Raw genomic sequence first — 18,168 nt, 5'->3', positions numbered from 1 at the left:
AGAAAATGGGTGTTCCCATACCAATTGTAATGAGACAAATCAATTAAGGTGGGCTATTATCAGCAGGAGGGGAAAAAAAACTTTTGTAGTGATAATCAGGATGGCCCATTTCCAACAGTTGTCAAGAAGGTGTGAATAACCGTGTGTGTGTGGGGGGGAATAGCATGGGGAAATAGTTTTACTACAGAAGGGATGTGGACAAATTGGAGAGAGTCCAGCAGAGAGCAGCGAAAATGATTAGGGGGCTGGAACACATGACTTATGAGGAGAGGCTGAGGGAACTGGGATTGTTTAGTCTGCGGCAGAGAAGAGTGAGAGGGGGATTCGATAGCTACTTTCAACTACCTGAAAGGGGGTTCCAAAGAGGATGGAGCTAGGCTGTTCTCAGTGGTGGCAGATGACAGAACAAGGAGTAATGGTCTCAAGTTGCAATGGGGGAGGTCCAGGGTGGATATTAGGAAAAACTTTTTCACTAGGAGGGTGGTGAAGCACTGGAATGGGTTACCTATGGAAGTGGTGGAATCTCCATCCTTAGAGATTTTTAAGGTCAGGCTTGACAAAGCCCTGGCTGGGATAATTTAGTTGGCCTTGGTCCTGCTTTCAGCAGGGGATTGGACTAGATGACCTCATGAGGTCTCTTCCAACCCCAATCATAGATTATTAGGGTTGGAAGGGACCTCAAGAGACCATCTAGTCCAACCCCCGGCTCAAAGCAGGACCAATCCTCAAATGGCCTCCTCAAGGATTGAGCTCACAACCCTGAGTTTAGCAGACCAATGCTCAAACCACTGAGCTTTCCCTCCCCCTTCTATGATTCTTTGGATCTGAGGTAGACATATATCTGTCCTTCCATTTAAAGGACAGTCTAAATGGGAACCCCCATTTTGTATCTTACATTCTTCTTTCTAACATTATAGTTCTCTTTACTTTGTAATGCCAGATCTGAGAAAATGTGTCTGGGCTGGTGTGACGTTATTAACATAATCTGTAACCATATAGATCACTGTTGCAACCACTCTTATATATTTGCAGTAAATATTGCACAACGGTTGTCGTGTGAGGTGTCTGTGGTAAGGCTATGATTTGCTGGTTATGATTATGCCATCTATGCGCATGTATCATTTTTGTATTTAAAGTTATAAGTATTGGCTCTAGACCCTGTTCCGGTGAGAGCAGCATGATAACTTAAATGAGATAATGCTAAAGGCTTAATTTAGCTGTTCACAGTAGCTAGTGCCTAACTACTGTAAACAGCTAAATTAAGCCTTTAGCATTATCTAATTAAAGTTATCATGCTGCTGTCACCGGAACAGGGTCTTGGAGCAGCCAAATTGATTTATCCTGCTTTCTTCCCAACCGGTGAGGATTTACAGCCTGACATTCCTGCTCGGTGAAATGTCCCATGTTTTATGTGGGAATCAGTGAATGTTAGCAGCTGCAGTTCTAGCTGTAATTGTCTTTGATAAGGTGTAACATGGCCCAATGTCCTCCCTGGTGACTGGACTTTGTGACAACTGTCTTTCATTGGGTTCACTTGCTTTGACTTTTTTTTTTTTCCCCACAGAACATCTAGTACCACTATCAAAATCTCTGTACAACTTGTCCAGGGTTGCAAATCGCTGTCTAACAATGCCTCTCCATGCTGTTAACTTGGGTTTCCCAGGGAATCGCCGGGTCAGGTACTTACATTCAGCCTGCATAAATACTCCTATAGTTTTAATCAGATACTGTATTCTTCACTTCCTGTCGCAGATTATGCAGAATCTTGCAATGCACTGTTAGGTCCTATGCCATTCTCAGTGTAGGAAATGGGAGTCCAGACTTCAATGGATCAGGCCCTTAAACAGAGGCCATATTTCATGCTAGAGGGGGCTGCTTTCAGGGCTGGCTCCAGGCACCAGCTTATCAAGCAGGTGCTTGGGACGACCACGCCGGAGCGTAGCGGCACTTTCAGGTATTTGGCGGCAATTCGGCAGAGGGTCCCTCACTCCCGCTCGGAGCGAAGGACCTCCCGCTGAATTGCCGCAGATCACGGTCACGATCGCGAACGTGGCTTGCTTTTTTTTTTGGCTGCTTGGGGTGGCAAAACCCCTGGAGCCGGCCCTGGCTGCTTTCCAGGTGCACGTGAAGAGACCAGTACCTGCTATACACAAACTACAGCATCTCAACAAGAGCTTGTAGTATTGTAGGTGCTATTAGTAAAGCGCTGAGAGGTCCTGAAATGAAAGGCATGATAGAAATGCAAGATATTGTGTTGTGTTAGCAGTTGAAAGGGGTGAGAACAGTTAATGGGCTCCTCAGATGTAGAAAGGTGTCACCAGGCCCATCAAGTCTCCCAGCTCAGAAACATGTGCTGCCCCTCTCAGGCTCAGTCAAGGAGCTTCATTTCCTTACCCAAGGTTAACAAAGAGAAAACAGTCTTAACTCAGTTGGGACCCCCAGCTTCAGGGCCGCCCCTGCCAGGGGTCCCTGGCGCCCCAGCGCCTGGCAGCTTCCCAGCCTCAGCCAGCTCTACTCCCCTCCTGGAGCAGCAACCCCTTGCTCCAGCGCCTCTGCACAGGACCTAGCTCCACCCGAGTGTGGCTTTCCTTCCAAAGAGAACGGGAAGAGGGACTTGATCACAGTCTGTCAGAGCCAACACAGGGAAGAGATTTCCCATAGCAGAGGTTCTTTAATCTGGCAGGCAAAGGCAGAACAAGACAGACAAATTCAGGATGGAAATAAGGTGGAAGAAATTAACCTTGGCCCAGCTTACAGAAGATGTGGTGGATTCTCCATCATTTGAAATGTCTAAATCAAGACTGGATGTCTCTTTGGAAAATACAATGTCGTTTAACCATAAGCTATTCGGCTTAATACAGGAATCATGTGGCATATTAGATAATTGCAATGGTTCTATGTGACTTAAAATCTCTGGAAAATACTGTAACTATGAAGTTAATGACAGTAGTTCCTTGTTAATATTTACTATGACATAAAGGCTGCAATGGTCAGGGTCAATTTCTATTGCTGTATCTGAGCTCTAATGTGCCAAATGTGTCTCTGTGTATATTCTAGCGGGGTCATGGTGGTTGTCTATATGAACAGTCACAGACTGTACTTTTGCTGCTCCTACTCAAGATCCTCATGCCTAAGGTCCTACTCAGTGGCAAATCAGACCCGTATTATAAAAAAAAGAAAAGTGACTATATTGTCTCAATTCCACATTCCACCTGCTGGGGGTATTGTTTAAAGGTAGGAAATGCAGAACTTACAGCACTGCTGTATTCCCATCTGTGTCGCAGGTGTTAGAATCACAAAATCATAGAAGATTAGGGTTAGAAGAGACCTCAGGAGGTCATCTAGTCCAACCCCCTGCTCAAAGCAGGACCAATCCCCAGCTAAATCATCCCAGTCAGAGCTTCGTCAAGCCTGACCTTAAAAACCTCTAAGGAAGGAGATTCCACCACCTCCCTAGGGAACCCATTCCAGTGCTTCACCACCCTCATAATGAAATAGTGTTTCCTAATATCCAATCTAGACCTCCCCCACTGCAACTTGAGATCATTGCTCCTTGTTCTGTCATCTGCCACCACTGAGAACAGAGTAGCTCCATCCTCTTTGGAACCCCTCTTCAGGTAGTTGAGGACTTCCGTCCTAAATGCAGGACTCTGTACTTGTCCTTGTTGAACCTCAGATTTCTTTTGGCCCAATCCTCCAATTTGTCTAGGTCACTCTGGACCCTATCCGTACCCACAAGCCATTGATCACTACCCATTGAGACCGATGATCTAGCTAGCTTTCTATCCACCTTATAGTCAGTCCATTCATCCAATCCAGACTTCTTTAACTTGCTGGCAAGAATACTGTGGGAGACCATATCAAAAGCTTTGCTAAAGTCAAGATATATTATCTTCACCGCTTTCCCCATATCCACAGAGCCAGTTATCTCACCTTAGAAGGCAATCGGGTTGGTCAGGCATGACTTGCCCTTGGTGAATCCATGTTGACTGTTCCTGATCACCTTCCTCTCCAAGTGCTTCAGAATGGATTCCTTGAGGATCTGCTCCATGATTTTTCTGGGGACTGAGGTGAGGCTGACTGGTCTGTAATTCTTTGGATTCTCCTTTTTCCCTTTTTTTAAAGATGGGCACTATATTTACCTTTTTCCAGTCGTCCAGGACCTCCCCCAATCACCATGAGTTTTCAAAGATAATGGCTAATCGCTCTGCAGTCACATCAGCCAACTCCCTCAGTACCCTCAGATACATTGCATCCAGCCTCATGGACTTATGCATGTCCAGCTTCTCTAAATAGTCCTTAACCTGTTCTTTCACCACTGAGGGCTTCTCACCTCCTCCCCATACTGTACTGCCCAGTGCAGCAGTCTGGGAACTGAACTTGTCTGTGAAGACCGGGGCAAAAAAGAGCATTGAGTACTTCAGCTTTTTCCACATCGTCTGTTAAAAGGAACAATGAGGGACAGGAATAGTTATGCACTGTACAGACCTTAGTATAATCACATAGATCTTGGAAATAGTACTGAGGGCCTCTGTGATTTCCGTTTTCTTAATAAGAACAACATCTGTCCCCTGGTGATTTTTAATATATTTATTATTGATCTGGAAAGGTAGGTGAGCAGCAAGGTAGCAAAACTGTGTCATCTGCTAAAGTTTTTTAGGTTAGTTAGGACCAGAGAGGGTTCTGAGGAACTTCAGGGAGACATAACCACGCTGGGAGAATGGGCAAACCCAACAAATTGTCAATAAATGCTGAGTAATGCACACTGGAGGAAAAAATTAAACTACTTTCACACCTTGCTGGTTTTAACTCTAGTCAAGAGAGGGACGTGGGTGCAGGGGTGAAAGTAAGCCAGTAGGGGCTGGTACTGGCCGATACCCAGATGACTTTAAACGTCGTCGTGCCCCGGTCCCTTTAAATTGCTGCTGGCGCCAGCCAGGCAGCACAAGGATGGGCTGGCTGGGGAACGCTGACCCCCCAGCCCTGCCTTTTCCACCCGAGGCCCCGCTCCTTCTGCGGGGCGGAGTTGGCCCCTGTACCAGTAAGTCTTTGCCGTTACTTTCACCGTGCACGAGCGTCACTACAGACAGCTCAATGGCGATCACTGCGCAATGTGCAGCTATGGTCAAAGTAAAGACCCAGCTGTCTGGCTGCATAGGACCGGAATGGTGACTGATACGGAGAATGGAATGCCTTTTTACAGACCAGTGATACAGCCTCCCCTCGGTGCTGTCCCCATACTGGTGAGCCCAACTCAACAGGACAGTGCTCAGCGAAGAGCCTGGAAAACCTCTCCTCTGAAGAGAGATTGAAAAGGTTGGGATTGGTCCCTCAGAAAGGAGATGAATAAGAGGGACATGCTAGAAGCCTATAAAGTAAGGACTGGGCCAGAAAGGGTAGCTCAGGTGCTTCTGTTCTCCCTGCCTCCTGTCACAAGAACAAGGGACTGTCAGTGAATTAAACGATCCCAAATTCAAACCCATCCAAGGAAACATCTTTTCATACAACACTTGATTAGACAGGATGTCACTGAGGCCAAGAGCTCAGCAAGACTCTAAAGGGACTGGAAATACGGAAGGATAATAAGGATCCTCAGAGTTACCATAATGCTAATAACACTTTGGAAGGGCTGTTAAACCTCCCACCTCAGAGCTTACACTAATCCCTGAGTCTTGGGAGTCAGGGTGAGACCTCTGAGCAGGGCAGATCATCCCACATCTGCTCCTACCTGGGTCGTGTCTCTTCCCCTGCCACAGCTGTTGCTGACTGGGGGCAGAGACAGAATGCTGCACTACACGGACCCCGGGCCTGGTCAATTTGGCAAGTCCTGTGGAACTAGTGGGTCAACTGTCCTGACCCTAAAGGAGCGACCAAGATGGAGAGCTTGCAGGAGGGAAGGGGTAACTGCCTCCCTTACCGGGGGAAGCTCCCATTTGTGTTGTGACACCCCGCATCCCCCGTATCCTTTCCTGTGGGTCCGTCTCTGCTGCCTGCAGGCTGGGCCCTTTGACCTCCTGCAACACGGGCCTGCAGAGACCAGCACCACCGCTGGGTGGGATATGGAGGCGGCGAAGCTCCCGAAGCGTGAGGCTCACTAGGGAAATGCCTTCAGTATTTAATTAGGGTAAAGAGGGCTGGCCTCTCTGCAGGAAGCAGATGCTTGAAAGGCACCAGACTGGAGCCCTGCTTGCAGGGGAGGCAAGAGCCCTGGCATTTGAGAGTGGGAGTCCTGGTATTCTCTCACAGAGCCTGACAGGAATGAAAAGCTGACAATCCCCATTAATTGCATTGGGAATGAAATGTGTGTTACCCCCATGCACAGAAATGCTACTTGCCTTCTAACAAGAGCCAGGGAGCTGGGCCTGAGTTTCTCTTTCCTTTTAATCACTTGCTACCTTGCTTTGTTAGGTGACTTTAATGATCTGGAGGATGGCATGGATTGCACCCTCAGCAAGTTTGCAGATGACACTAAACTGGGAGGAATGGTAGATATGCTGGAGGGTAGGGATAGGATACAGAGGTACCTAGACAGATTAGAGGATTGGGCCAAAAGAAATCTGATGAGGTTCAACAAGGACAAGTGCAGAGTCCTGCACTTAGGACGGAAGAATCCCATTCACTGTTACAGACTGGGGACCGAATGGCTAGGCAGCAGTTCTGCAGAAAAGGACCTAGAGATTATGGAGGACGAGAAGCTGGATATGAGTCAACAGTGTGCCCTTGTTGCCAAGAAGGCGAACAGCGTTTTGGGCTGTATAAGTTGGGGCATTGCCAGAAGATCAAGGGACGTGATCATTCCCCTCTATTCAGCACTGGTGAGGCCTCATCTGGAGTACTGTGTCCAGTTTTGGGCCCCGCACTACAAGAACGATGTGGAAAAATTGGAAAGAGTCCAGCAGCAGGCAACAAAAATGATTTCGGGGCTGGAGCATTTGACTTATGAGGAGAGGCTGAGGGAACTGGGATTGTTTAGTCTACAGAAGAGAAGAATGAGGGGGGATTTGATAGCTGCTTTCAACTACCTGAAAGGGGGTTCCAAAAAGGATGGATCTAGACTGTTCTCAGTGGTAGAAGATGACAGAACAAGGAGTAATGGTCTCAAGTTGCAGAGGGGGAGGTTTAGGTTGGATACTAGGAAAAACTTTTTCACTAGTAGGGTGGTGAAGAACTGGAATGGGTTACCTAGGGAGGTGGTGGAATCTCCTTCCTTAGAGGTTTTTAAGATCAGGCTTGACAAAGCCCTGGCTGGGATGATTTAGTTGGGTGTGGTCCTGCTTTGAGCAGGGGGTTGGACTAGATGACCTCCTGAGGTCCCTTCCAACCCTGAGATTCTATGATTCTATGAAGCACTGGAATGGGTTCCCAAGGGTGGGGGATCGGGGGGGGGAGGGGGTGGAATCTCCTTCCTTAGAGGTTTTTAAGGTCAGGCTTGACAAAGCCCTGGCTGGGATGATTTAGTTGGGTGTGGTCCTGCTCTGAACAGGGGGATGGACTAGATACCTCCTGAGGTCTCTTCCAACCCTGATATTCTATGATTCGGGGCCCAAGGAAGGTGCTGTGCATGGCAGTAGCAGGCACACCGGCTGCAATGTTTATAATTTTCTCTTGAACTGGCCACTTCCAAGGAACTAATTGGCATCTTCTAGCAAGCCCTGGTAGTGACCCCTCAGGTAAGGTGGTAACTATCATTGCACTGCAGCCGTTGCTTGCAGAGGTTTGCTTTTTTAAGAATTGAGGTTAGCAGCAGTTCTGAGAGACAAACCTGAGTGGAGTTTTGCATTGGAAAAGATGTAGCGCTTTTTTGGAACCTGATAATTCAGAAATGGTCTGTTCTAGACACTGCCTGCATGTTTCATTCAGGTGCTAATTGGAGCCTTTGGAGTAGTGTTCTCAGAGTTGGGTGGTTAATTTAGAATGTTTTACCTCTCCATCAAGTTACTGGTGGAGCTCATAAATGTCAGCGCTGTGATGTAAGTTCAAATCCCCACACACTTGGTTCTTTTTATGATGCTCCCAGGCCTGGTCACTGGACAGACAGCCTTCAAACTGGAAACCAGTCCCTGGGGCTGGGAACATGCCACAGCGATCTCTGAAAATCACATGGCTTATCCGCAGCTCACCTTCCTCTGTAATGGAGGCCTTTCCTCTGCCCCAGGCACTACCACCTACGTGTCCACAGTGCCCTCCCGGGAAGGTCATGGCGGTGAAATCCCCCCCATGTTTCCCCTTAGAATCTTACTCCTTGATGCAGCAGCAGCCAGAGAGTCTGTGAATACTCACCCACTCACACTCCCCAGTCCTTATCACAGACATGGGCAGGACGAGGCATTTCAGAGCTACAGCTCCCATCCCAGCAGGAGCCCTGAGGCTAGCCCAGTTGCAGGACATCCTGCTGCTAAGGGTGCCAGTGAGTGGGAAGAAGTGCACTGCCCCTTTAAGGGACAGGCTGGGGAGAAGCAAGCAGCCCCCTACCCCAGGGCTATTTAAACAAGAGCAGGAAGCTGAGCTCAAGGGGCAGGTAAGGCAGGAAGTGGTCCCCCCGGGACGAGACAGGAAGCCATCCCAGTGCAAGGGAGTTTTGATCTTCCTCTCTCAGACTCCAGGAGGTTAGCCTGGCCAGGCTCAAAGATCTTGTTTTGTGGACCTTGGGGTATGTCTACACTGCAGTTAGACACCCGCAGCTGGCCCAGGCCAGGTGATTCGTGGGGCTCAAGCTAAGGGGCTGTTTAATGGTGACGTAGACATTGGGGCTCGGGCTGGAATCTGGGCTCTAGGACGCCACAAGGTGGAGCCAGCATGTCTGCACCACTATTAAACAGCCCCTAATCGAAGCCCCGTGAACCTGAGCCAGCTGACATGGGCTAGCCGGGGGTGTCTAACTGCAGTGTAGACATACCCCACAAAACAAGATCTTTGAGCCTGGTTGGGCTAGACATTGCCTTTAAGTCCAGAGCTCTGGATCAGTGCACTGAGGCATGGATCTTATGATTAGGGTTGGCAAATCTTACTTTTTATTTTTTTATACAACGTGGATGGATAGTTCTGATGTCTATCTGTAAGCCTCTTTTTATTATTACCTATTTAAATTTTCACAGTTATGCAAAATTATGGGGGTCAACATCATATCTCAAAATATACAAATAAATGTCTTCAGAGCAAACTCTAAATTTTCAAGCAACCTTTTTCTTAATTTGCCTGTCTGTAAATTTTTATTAGTGATGGAAATATTTTTTCATCAGTTTGTGTGCATGGTGAAATCGATGTTTACTGACATTAACCGATAAAAATCAAACCCTGCCAAGTTTAGTTATGGCTGGTTTGTTGTAGTTGCTCCCCCTATGAAACCTTATTAAAGCAGCCTTACTTATTTTGATTGTGTATTTTGGCTTCCCCTGCCCCTGATCCTTTATCACAAACATTTTGGTACCTCAACTGGGGACAATATGGTGGGGGCACAGTCAGAGTGCCACATCTGACCACAGGGACCGCACACATCTTTATGTCCAGTTTCATCCATCCAGGGCTGACTCCTCAGCCTTCTATGCACAGTAATGGCTCTGTCACTGCTACACCTGGTGAAAGAATGGGGGAAAAAGTCAGATTTTTGAAATGTGGAAGTTATTCCTATGGCACAGGGTTTGCAATGAGTCATTTTATTTTTAACAAAAAATTTAATTGAAGTTTTGGTTCAAAACATTATTGGAACTAAAACATTTGGTCTGCCAATGAGCGAGCAGCCTCATTGGGTGTTTCATGTGTTCAGTAGGTTCCAGGAGCTTTCAGGGTCTTGTGTGCCCCAGGTTACATGCAGGGACAAAGGTGCTAGAGAGAGGATACTTTGTGTGATACCAAGGAAAATAGCATCATCTTTCCTCTGGCATAAGCCGGTATACACGGTAATGTGACACCTGTTCAGAATAATGCCTAGCATCAGAAGTAATTCTCATGCTAGTGTAAGAATAATTTGGCATCTCCTCAGAACAAGGAGCCCCATAAATGCATGGCAAGTCTGCCCAGACTGTTTCCAAATCCACTTGTGAAGTGGACTTCTGTCCAAGCCTTTCAGGGAACACACACACAAACACACACATATTTCATTTCTTCTTGTTATTTCAATCATGGTGCTGAAGGACCAAACAAGAGTGGTTCCCATTGTGCTGCATGCTGTACAAATAAAGAGTATAGACAGCTGTGACCCAAAGAGCACCCCAATGCTGAGGCAAGGGACTCCCTGGTACCTAGCAGTGAGACGTGGCTGGCCTGAGCAGCTCAATGGACCATGGTTTTCACATCCGGTATCTAAAAGGTGTCATATGTACACTGGTAACAGAGTGGTCATTAATGTTATTGTGTGATGTGTCCACAGATGAAATAGGAAAAACTACAAATACGTGCTGCAAATATGTTCTTAAAATGTGTTTGGCAGCTAGGGCTTAAGACACCCCACCCTAGCCAAAGGAACGTGGTGCTGCCTCTTGAATGTGCCTCCAATGTAATTTGAGCCAAGAGAGACAATGGAAGTACATTTACATAAAAGGTAAACAAAGCCATCAAACTAGCAAGTGTGGGGACAGACACTTAGCTATCATGACAGAGGGATAAAAACATTCCACTGGGCATCAGCTCCCTGGGCAGCATAGCAAGCTGAGCCCGCAGGAGGACTTCCTGACTTTGAAAGATAAACTTTGGGGATATGAGCTGGGACAGCATGGGGCAAACACATACGCAGCCAAATATGTGACAGAGAGAAGCATTACCAAGAGTGAAATGCTAGTTTATCACGAGAAGTGTCATCTCCTGCCCAACAAAGAAGTCCTGTAGATACCAGACAAACCATTGTGGAACATCAATGAACAAAAGACTTTGGTAATTGCTCCACCCACCCCATGAAGAGGGGCTATTCACACACCCTAGTCCCATCAGCTTGAACTCTGTGGGCAGGGAATAAAAAACGCATCAAGAAGCAATTGTTATCCCTGTGCTGCTTGGCCTTCAGGGAGAGAGCCGGACTTCTAAGCATATGCGAGGGATCTGCAGCTGCTTAGCCTGGGTTAGCCCTAGAGGACATGTAGAGCTTGCACATTACAACAGCCTCTATTACTTTTTATTAACCCATGACTGTAACTCATGTATGTGCGTGTGTTTATCTGGTTTAACCTGGTAAATAACTCTTCTTATTTCTGTTTCCTAGTTAATAGATACTTAGATAGTTTAATATAGGATTGGCTACAAGCATTGTCTTTGGTGAGAAATCTAGTGTGCACTTGACCTGGGGTAAGTGACTGGTCATTTGGGACAGGGAGTAACTGAACATTGTTGTGATTTTGGGCATCAGGGACCATCTACCACAAAGGCAAGTTTTCCAGGGTGGCCAGATAGAGCAGAGTGCCAAGGGGCCTGTCTGTGACTCCATGCCAACCCTGGTACAGTGCTTGAAGATTTCACCTGTCAAGTGTGAACTCCACGTCTAGAACTCCCAAGAAGAATGGAGTTTGTGTCCTTGTTTGTAACAGTCTGCCCTGAGCTTGGCCCTCACTGGAAACAAAACCCCAGTCTCCATCAGATGGTCTGTTCCATGGCTGCTGTTCTGAGATTCAGCAGCAGAACAGCTTGATCCAAGCAGTGACCATCCTAAAAGCAGGGGACCAAAATCTAATTTACCAAAGGGTGGAAAGTTCCATGATTGAAATAACCGGCATCTGTACCCGGTGCTACACGCACTAATCATTCACCACAGTGACCCCTGTGAGCCACGTGTTCTGCTGGGGTCCTACCATAGCCCAAGCAAAGTACTATTGCACTTTCACAACTCGACGACACTGCGTCACCTGCTCCACATTTCCCAGGACTAGACGGACTTATTCGATGCAGCCCTGAATCTTGTGCAAACCTATTACAGTGACCAGAATACCTGGGATTCACTCAAACGGCAGCTGCTGAGAAAAGTGAGCATCGCATGCAAACTGTGAACGATGATCTGCCACTACCTGTTTAATAAAGGACACGAATGAAGGACAATCACTAACACAGAAAATCAGGACTTGGTCAGGGTCCTATTGATGTCAAAGAGACCCCTTGAATGTGTGAATGCTTTGCTGGATCAGCTTGAATGCTTAGCCCCTTAGTCACAATGGTCCTTTCTGTCCATAAGACATTTCTGTGAGCCCTGAGTGAGCCCATTGCTCTGGCGCTCTGCCCTCTATGCAGGATACCCATCAAATATCGAGTCTCATTAGAGGAGCCATTGCTCACCTTAAAGGCCCAAGTTCATCTAGGGATACCTGAATCAAGTTCTCTGGCATCTGCTATGCCAGAGGTCAGACAAAGGTATTACAGTGGCCTCTTCTGGCCATCAAAATCTGAAGGCCTGGTTCTCCATGTGCCATGACACTGCTTGGGCTGGGTACCCTGATGCCCTGCTGTGCTGACAGAATAGGTGTCATAAATAGTGAAAGTTTCCCAGATTCAAGTGGCTAAAAAGTGTTCTTAACATGTTTTCATGCTTAGTAGTCTATGTAATAGTGCATGTGTTTTATTACTCTGAATAGTTAGTTAAGGGTTAGTTACAAGGGTCCAATGTTTTAAGTTTCCATCTTTCTGAACTAATTTCTTCTAGATCTAATAATCCTATGTTTGCAATGGTGAGACAAGCTTTCTCTAGTAGGGTAGAGCCGGCCAGAAAAGCTTAGGCAGAACCATTTTCCAGCAAAGGTGAAAGGCTTCACACAACTGTGCTGTTGTCGCCAATATTTCATTTATGAGAGAAAAACTGCAGGGGAAAAAACTTCTGATGGTATCAAAATGTCTCATTAGTTTGTTCAGTCTAGCAAAACAAAGGCTGTGATTGCTCCCTATACATACATCAGGGAGATATACACCAAGGAGAGTGAAAAGCTGCTAATCTAACAGACAACAGTGGCCCAAGAACAAATGGGGATAAACTGGCCACATTGAAAATTCAGGCAGGGAACTAGAAGAAGTTTCTAACCATCAGATGTGTGAGGTTCTGGAACAGCCTCCCAGCAGGAGCAGTGGAGATGAAAAACCTAATCTAAGAAGGAGCCTGATAAGTTTGTGAAGAGGATGACATGAGGGGATGGCCAGCACCAGTGGGAGACTGGACCCAATGGCCCAGAATATCTGGCCAGTCTGTGTCCAGTGACATTTTTCAGAAAAGGATACCCCACCGATCTGGATCTCCCCTCCCTGGGGAACCCCCACCCACTATCCCCAATTTGCCTCAGTCTTGGCTACTGCCAGTCATCACTTAGCCCCTGTTCACTGGGGCAGACTGCAGTGTATCAGCCACTCATCACAGGCAAAGGGGTTTGGATTTGCTGCCTCGGCCTACCCATGGCTACCCCTCTGTAACCCCAGTACCTGTCTGGCCTTACACTAGGCCGCAGCCTGGGGGGTTTACCAGGCGGAGCCCTACAGCTTCCTTGCCCTATTCCGCAGCCCTGCTTCCCTCGGGTACTCTCTCGGCTTCCAGCAGCCAGGCCCTTCTCTCTCTGAACGGAGAGAGAGACTGCCTGGGTCTCTGGCTCACAGCCTCTTACAGGGACCAGCTGGGCCTGATTGGGGCATGGCCACCGCTGAGGCTGCCTTCCCTAATCAGCTTAGCTTTTCCCTGCCACAGCCCTCTTCTGGGCTGTTTTAAGCCCTTCAGGGCAGGAGCAGGGGACCACCCCCCTGCAGAAGTGCAGTGTGAAAGCATGGCTAGACAGACAGACAGAGCTCTAAAAAGGAGGAAATAAGGTGTGTATTTTCAATAGTGAGGAAAATTAACCATTGAACAATTTACCCAGGGTCATGCTGGAGTCTCCATCACTGGCCATTTTTAAATCACAGTTGGATGTTTTTTCTAACAGCTCTGCTCTAGGAATTACTGTGCGGCAGGTCTCTAGCCTGGGTCATATGGGAGGTCAGCCTAGATGATCACAATGTTCCCTTCTGGGCCTGGAACTTATGAATCTCTCCATGGAGAATGCTAGGCCTGAGCTATGGAATAGCCGTGATGTCTGTATGAAACCTATGGAGTTGAGGCCTCCTGGGAGGATTATTTACATATTTAAAAAGCAACAAAGAGTCCTGTGGCACCTTATGGACTAACATGAGTTTTCATGGGTGAATACCCACTTCGTTGGATGTATTCACCCACGAAAGCTTATGCTCCAATACGTCTGTTAGTCTATAAAGTGCCACAGGACTCTTAGTCTGGATCTGTAAAAAGAGAAACACAGCTACCCCTCTGATACTTTACATATTTAAAATGTAGTTATCACAGTGTGGGGTGGATTCCAGAGCAGAGAGGGGCTGTGCATTCGGTCACAGTGGTACTCTGAGAAATTTAAGATGGAGATCTCTTGTGAGAATATTTAAATGATGGAAAACACTGCTTTGCACCTGATGAAACACCCTTGACAGGCTGAAAGTCAACACAAATCATTTTTTTTTTTTAGGCAATAAAAGTCTATAGAGGTGTGTTTTGTTTTGTTCTCTCACATTTATGAGAATGCCAAGGGCATGGTAACAGTCTGATGGGAGACAGGAGAGCTGTGAGCCTCTGTGGTGGGGTGACCCACCAGCGCAGCACCTCCTACTGGTCATCCAGAGAATTAGCTCTTTCCAGCCCGGAATGCCCTCTGCCAGCTGATGGCCTTGCCTGCCGTTGGCCCCCGTGTCCCTCCCAGACCCCGGTGCCCCTTTCCTTGGGATGCTGCCCCACAGCAGTGCCCCCACACTCTGGGTCTCCCTTCCCGGGGAACCCCCTACCCCTATGCTCACCTTGCCTCAGTGGCTACTGCCAGTCATCATCTAGCCTCCCTCACTGGGGCAAACTGCAGTCTGTAAACCACTCATCATCTGCAAGGCGGTTAGGACCAGCTGCCTCTGCCTATCTCTGGACTGCCCCTCTGCAGCCCCAGTACCTTTTTAGGCCTTTCTAGCAAGGCCTGCAGCCTGGAGTTTTACCCAGCTGGAGCTCCCCAGCTCCCTCTGCCCTTCCCCAGCACTGCTCCACCTTCGGTACCCTTCTCAGCTCCCAGGCAGCCAGGTCCTTCTCTCTCAGGAAGCTAAAGAGAAAGTCACTCTTTCCTTCTGGCCCACCACCCTCTTACAAGGGCCAGCTGGACCCTGATTGCACTAGCTACAGCTGTGGCCAGCTTTTCCAGCCACAGCCCTCTCCAGAGCTGCTTTAACCCCTTCAGGGCTGGAGCAAGGTGCCCACCCCGCTACAGCCTTTCTCATCAAAATAAACAATGAATCAGATGTTAAATATTCCTGTACTGAAAAACATCAGTCCTCCAAATAAGTTTGTTTACATTTGTGGCAATCAGGGGAGGTCCCGGACAATTGGAAAAAGACAAACATAGTGCCCATCTTTAAAAAAGGGAAGGAGAACCCAAGGAACTATAGACAGCCTACAGACAGCCTCACGTCAGTCCCTGGAAAAGTTATGGAGTAGGTCCTAAAGGAAACCATTTTGAAGCATTTGGAGGAGGAGAGGAAGGTGATCAGAACAGTCAACATGGATTCATCAAGGGCAAGTCATGCCTGACCATCCTGATGAGATAACTGTCTCTGTGGATATGGGGAACACAATGGACATCGTATAGCTTGACTTTAGCAAAGCTTTTGATACGGTCTCCCACAGTATTCTTGCCAGCAAGTTAAAGAAGTATGGGCTGGATGAATGGACTATAAGGTGGATAGAAAGCTGGCTAGATCATCGGGCTCAATGGGTAGTGATCAACGGCTCCATGTCTAGTTGGCAGCTGGTATCAAGCGGAGTGCCCCAGGGGTCGGTCCTGGGGCCAGTTTTGTTCAACTCTTTATTAATGATCTGGATGTTGAGATGAATTGCACCTCAGCAAGTTCACAGATGATACTAAGCTGGGGAGAGAGGTAGATACACTGGAGGGTAGGGATAGGGTCCAGAGTGACCTAGACAAATTAGAGAGTTGGGCCAAAAGAAATCTGATGAGGTTCAACAATGACAAGTGCAGAGTCCTGCACTTAGGATGAAAGAATCCCATGCATAGGCACCAACTTCCCCTCTGGGTGCTGCCCCCGCCGACCCCTCTCCCTCCACCCTATTTCTTTTGTTTTTTTACAGTGTGAATAGTTATAATAAAAAATAAATATAACATGAGCACTGTACACTTTGTATTCTGTGTTGTAATTGAAATCAACATATTTGAAAATGTTGAAAACATCCAAAAACATCCCATAAACGGTATTCTATTATTGTTTAACAGTGTGCTTAATCACATGACTAATCACAATTAATTTTTTAATCACTTGACAGCCCTAGTAGAAAGGTAAGCTCCTTGATAACTCCTTTAATACTAAGTAGGGGGATAATAGGAGATGACTAATAGCAGAGTGTTAAAATGAATAGTTATGCACTTTGTTTGGATTATTTCAACTTGTGTTTATGAATGGGGCATTGTAGTTGATTTATAGTATGGGCTTATGGACGGATTGGGATAAATATGCTCACTGTAAAATTAGCCTGCTTGACATTCAAAGCACTGCAGAAAGGCCTGGTGTTTGACTGTGGTAGCAGCTGGATTAAGTGCCAACATCACGTTGATTGTTTTGCTTGCGTTGTGCCTCACACTCTTGAGGGGTTATGAGTTCTGACATACTGGCTCTGTACCAACACCAGAGTGGCCGTTCTTACAGGACAAAGAAAAATTGCCTGACACCCTGTAAGGGTCCGGTGTTGGGGCTCAGCCCTCTCAGGTGCGGCTGGGAGCCAGGCTGCCTCACTATGCGGGGCCACGTAATCAGTTCAGTCTCTGAAGTCCAATCCCTAGGTCAGGGCAGGGCAGCAAATGGTAGTCCACCGGCTCAGACCCTCAGGCAGGGGCTGAGCAAAACACACAGTCAGTGGGGCCCAAGCCCTAGGCCAGGGCGGGGCAACAAACAGTAGTCTGAGGGCTCAGACCCTCAGGCGGGGGCTGAGCCAAACAGGCAGTAATTTAAACCCAAACCCTCAGTCAGGGCGGGGCAACCGACAGCAGTTCTGGGCTCAGACCCTCTGGCAGGGGCTTGAGCAACAACAATAGTCCAGGGGCTCAGACCCTCAGGCAGGGCTGAGAAACAACAAACAGTCAGGGAAGCCCAGCCCTAGGTCAGGGTGGGGCAACAAACAATAGTTCAGAGGCTCAGACCCTCGGGCAGGGGCTGAGCAAACAGACTAAGTCCAGACTTCTAGGTCTGAGCGCTGGGGTGAGGGGGAGACTGCCACCCGTGAGTGGGGTGGCAGGGGGGACACAAGCCCACCCACTCCACTGTGTCCCAGACCCAGTTAGTCTGCTGCTGTGTCGGTGGGGTCCTGACCGCAACATACCGACATCGGCTCGAAATCTGCGGTAGCCAGACTGGGGTCAGCTACCCCCGGGCTACTTCCCATCTCCCCCTCCATGGGTACCTGCTCATCTCTGGTGTCCGCAGCGGGGTCCCACACCATGGGCTCCTCGGCGTACTGAGGGCTGGATAGGTCGGGCTGCTCCTCCGGACTCGGGTCGGGGGGACGCTCGGGCAGCTCCTCGGGGTACCGGGCTCGGGGAAGGCTCGGCCAGTCCTCCTCAGGGTACCAGGCTCGGGGAAGGCTCGGTCCAGCAGGAGCTCAGTCAGGAGTGTCTGTCCTCTCCGGCCGCTGAGTAGCAACTGAGTGCTGGGCCTGGGCCTTTATACTTCCTGTCCCATCCCTTGACTTCCGGGGGGCGGGGACAGGCGGCTGTGGCTCTGCCCACTGTGGTGGCTGTTCAGGCTCATCCCTCTCAGGTGTGGCCGGGAGCCAGGCCGCCTCACTACACACCCTTTGTGCTTGTAGCTTTACAGGGTGACTGGTTACTTGAGCCTTTGTTTGCAAATGAAAGTTTTTTGCTTTGTTTTAATTAAAAGCCACTAAGAAAAGCTCCTGCCTGAGGCAAGTATAGTGAATTCCAAGGAGGGACCGAACAGGGGAAGGATGAAGGAAGGTCAGAGTGCTATCCTGGGACTTGGGAAACCTGTTCTGCTACTGAGTCAATCCTGTGAGACCTTAGGCAGGTCACTTAGCCTCCCCGTGCCTCAGTTCCCCATCTTTAAAATGGGTAGAACAGCTCTGCCCTGCCTCCTAGGGGTTTGTGAGGCACTCAGATACTAAGGCAACAG

This window comes from Mauremys reevesii, linkage group 4, assembly GCF_016161935.1.
Source record: "Mauremys reevesii isolate NIE-2019 linkage group 4, ASM1616193v1, whole genome shotgun sequence".
In the NCBI taxonomy this organism is placed as follows: domain Eukaryota; kingdom Metazoa; phylum Chordata; order Testudines; family Geoemydidae; genus Mauremys; species Mauremys reevesii.
Note: the sequence above shows the minus strand (reverse complement) of the source record.